At 41.1% G+C, this 4,053-nt stretch overlaps 1 protein-coding gene across 4 annotated transcripts in view; it reads left to right on the top strand.

Annotated features, from left to right (window-relative positions):
* The window catches only part of eml1 (EMAP like 1), a 56,695-nt gene that overhangs the window by 11,947 nt on the left and 40,695 nt on the right, over positions 1–4,053 (top strand). The gene's annotated exons all lie outside the window — the stretch shown is intronic.

A 4,053-nucleotide genomic window follows, 5' to 3' on the forward strand; every position in this document is an offset into this window, starting at 1 on the left:
AAATGTAACTCGTTACTACCCACCTCTGGCGACAACACAACAGACTACAAGGATGTGACGCGCTACAAATGAAAGTTGAGCGGTCCTCAACATTTTTCAGCGTTCCAATGAGACACCAAGTTTTTTTAAGGCATTTTTAACAGTTTTTCAGCTAAGTGAGCTGATGCTATTGTAGCTTTCTGGGAACACAAGGATGCAATAGGGTCATAGGGTGACAAAATTTGAAATAAAAATGAGTGCTTAACCAACCGTGACTCTGCGACAATGTAGCTGGCCCCACTTGGTTGTTTTGTAGATTTTGACGCTCGTAGTGTGAAAATAGCATAAGAGTAGGGCTGCACAATATATTACTTTTTTATTGTCATCGCGATATCAACTGGCGCAATATACATATCGCAAAAGGCTGCAACATATTGCGATAGACACCGATTTTTTTGTCTTAGTTGAAAGAACCTATTAATAGAAAACTGCTCATTAAAATATAACTTAATTCAATGTTAAATTTGTTCAATAAAAGAATGTTGGGAATGATTTCCTTTTTAGTTGTCACAAAATTTGACATGCAATTTGTTGTATTTTAGAAGAATACTGAAAGCAGCGGAAGTGCCAAACTGAGTGCATTTTATTATCTAGTTATTTATCGCAAGTAATATGGTTATCACGACATTCAACAATATTGAATCACATATCCTGAAGCCCTACATAAGAGTTTAGTTTAGTAAATCAAATCAACATTTTGACATGGCGCGAATGTGTGTTCCAAATTTCATATTGATCATTCTAATAGTTGAGACAAATTGTTTGTTTTGAAAAATCATCCTCAGAGCTATACCGCTATGTTTACAAAAAGATTGTAGGTCTAAAATTAGTATCAGCCCTGCAGTCCTTCATTGTTACTTGGCACTGAGTTGGCATAATGACTGTTGAACTCATACGCTTCATGTGAATGTTATCACCAGGAAAATAAATGATTAACACTTAACACTCTTTCCTGTTGACCCATCCTCCTCACCTTGGCACAGGCTCATATTGGGTGACCTTTGCTACCTGCTGCTATTTATATTTCAGATTTTATACAGAGATTTCACAACATGTGAAAAATAAATCTCAATGTAATGTTTGACTCGGGATGCATTCATGAACTTATCTTATTTCAAGTTCTTAAATTTGGTGATCTTACTTCCTTATATCTTGACAAGGACATTTAAGAAGCTCTTGTAAATGTTAGTCAAACTGGTACTAGCAAACTGTAATGTTTAACTACAAACAACAAAAGCTCACATAACTGCCTAAAAACATTTTCAAGATATGTGTCCTATACAGTCTTTAGATATCCAGCTTGACAGACTGTAAAGTATGACACATGTCCCCTTTCTTTGTTTGAAATCCAATGTTTCTATAAATCAGTAAGACCCCAGGTTGGATTAATTCATGGTGTAAAACACAAAACAGCTCAATAACCAGGACAGGCACACAGATGGTGGCTGGATCATACAGAGGATTGACCTGGTTTCCTCTTTAGCTCTGGATTTGATTCTGTATAATCCTGGCCTACTGACAGACTGACTGATCATCTGTGGATAAAATGAATGTCAGCAGTTTCTTTTCTGTTTTTGGAAGGAAAAATAAATAAATGAACAACCGGCTCAGTTTGAATATGACCTTCATGTGTCTGCTTAGAACCAAAGCTGTAAAAACAGAGTCAGCAGGCCAGGCCATAAAGCAATGGAGGATTGATACCAAGCCTTGCGCGTGTGCTTGCCTTGCGTGCGTGCCTGCGTGCCTGCATGTGTGCGTCCATCCTGTGGATTCACTGGTGGAACAATGGTGAGGTGTGTGAAAGGGAGGGGTGATGGAGCAGCACCGGTTCCACCACCTGCCACCCGCTGGCTAGTAGGTGGGGTTTAGTGACCCATGCAGGGGATTTTGGAGGGAATATACCCCAGTTTTAGCAGCTTCTTTTCTCACGTGAGCATTATACACAGAGAGACAGACACACAAAAAAAGACCTGCCCCTAATCTAGATCCCAAATCTGCCCCAGAATGCGATTTTCAATCATCTAAGCCCTTCAGACGAAGCACCAGTGGGACGCACAGTCCTTAGAACAAAAACACAAAAAATGTTTACAGTGTGTGTTGCTTGGATTCTGGGTGAGGAGCTGCCTGGAATTCCATTTGATATCTGAATCAAAACACTGGATGTTGTGGCCTTTGTGGTTAAAAAATGTCTGAAATGTGATTTTCAAGATATCTAAATAAATGCAAATGCCTTGGTGCATTTTTCCACGTGCTAGTTGTAGATATGAATTTTAACAGCAGATAGAGAGCGACGTGTACAAATGGTGTAAAGGTCAACATATAATCTTACTTTCTGTTTGGTTTGAAGTGTAATACCCTTGTGATTTTGCAAAACAACTATTGTAGTGTTCAAATGCAACATTGGTGTACAAAGAGCACCTTGTTTTCTCACATAATTCTGCCTGCTACTGAGTGTGGTTGATCTATTGGTGGCTTTATGTTATTGTGAAATAAGTGAACCAGAGTGCAGTGGTTTTTTTGAAGGGAGAGAATACAAGGGCTGAGGTCAACATGGAGGCCTTGAACCATGACTCGATCAACTGTTTTTAAGGTGCGTCTCTGCATCACTTTCATCTTTCTGTTAAAGGTCAAATCCAGCCGGGCCACTTTTGAACCAGAAAGGATTCTAGATATTCAGATAGATACCTGTACACGAAGAGCTTCACACTTACTGATTATAATCACACCTGCTGTGCTACTATAAAAACACAGAGAGAAACAAATGTATCCTTTCATGGTCTTTCCCACTGCTGTCTTCAGAGCACCCCTGCCTTTGTGCAATTTTGTCGGCTCCGTCTTGTGATCTAGCAAGAAAGGGGTTTTTTTTTTACACATGAATGTAGGCCACAGACTCTTTAGGCATATTATTTCTCCCTGCAAGCTTAGATTATAAATAATGCAAAGATGCCCCCCTCACATGCACATTCAATTTTTTTAGGGTATCCCCCTTCTCCGCTCTAAACTCACACCCTGCTCACTTTTTAATTTGGTCCTTCTCTCTATACCGCCCACCCTCCTCAAGCATGCTCTCTTTCTTATTCTACTGCATCCCCTCCCCCTCTATCCCATTTATTTCTCTCTTTCCTCAATCCCCTAGTCACCCTTTCATTTTCTCCCCCTCTTGTTCTTGTTTTAAGGATCCCTCTGTGCAGTCTGCAGCGGGGCAGATAAGACAGACAGAGGACAGACTGATAATCATGTTTAGCCATAGCGGAGATCTCCTGGCAGTGTTCAGTTTTGAATGTTTGGCTGCAGGAAGTTTCAACAAAGATGTGACTGATGTCTGTTATGGTGTGGCTCCATACCGTTACAAACAGTATGTGTGACTGTATGCTGTGTGTCTGGGTCTGTATGTGTGAAAAAGTAGTAGAATAAGTAACTCTAGTAACTGGTATATATTGACTGAGAAACCCACAGTGCCTTAGTCATTTTATTAACCTGCCATTGGTTTGGTTTCCTTCATTTCTGCATTTTTCTTTCCTTTCCTCAACCCTTCTTTCTCCTCCTGTTCTCTCCCCTCATTTCTTCTCCTGTCCTAATTTCTCCTCTCCTTTCCTCGCCTTTTCTGTCCACTCGTCCCCCCTTCTCTCTCCTTTTTTCCTGGCATCTCCTTCTTTCTCCTCCCCTCTTTTTACCTCTCCCACTCAACCTTGTTCTGTCCCATTTTGTCCTTACCTCTCCTCTTTTCTCCTCCCCTCATCTCATCTCTTCTCCTGTCTCATCTCCTCTTTTGGCTCTCATTTTCTTTCCTTCTCTCTATCTCTGTCCTATCTCCTCCTTTCTCCTCACCCCTTTTATCATTTCCTCTCTCCTCATTTCTTCTCCTCACAGAAGGCGAGAGGAGGAGGATCTATGCGACAGGCCCAGCCCCCTTTGCTCTGACTCGTCTACACTGTGTGACAGGGGAAGGCTGGGCTGTCCCAAGTGTTATCTAAACACTCACGCACACACACACACACACACACACACACACAC

Source organism: Etheostoma spectabile, chromosome 20, assembly GCF_008692095.1.
Source record: "Etheostoma spectabile isolate EspeVRDwgs_2016 chromosome 20, UIUC_Espe_1.0, whole genome shotgun sequence".
Taxonomy (NCBI): Eukaryota; Metazoa; Chordata; class Actinopteri; order Perciformes; family Percidae; genus Etheostoma; species Etheostoma spectabile.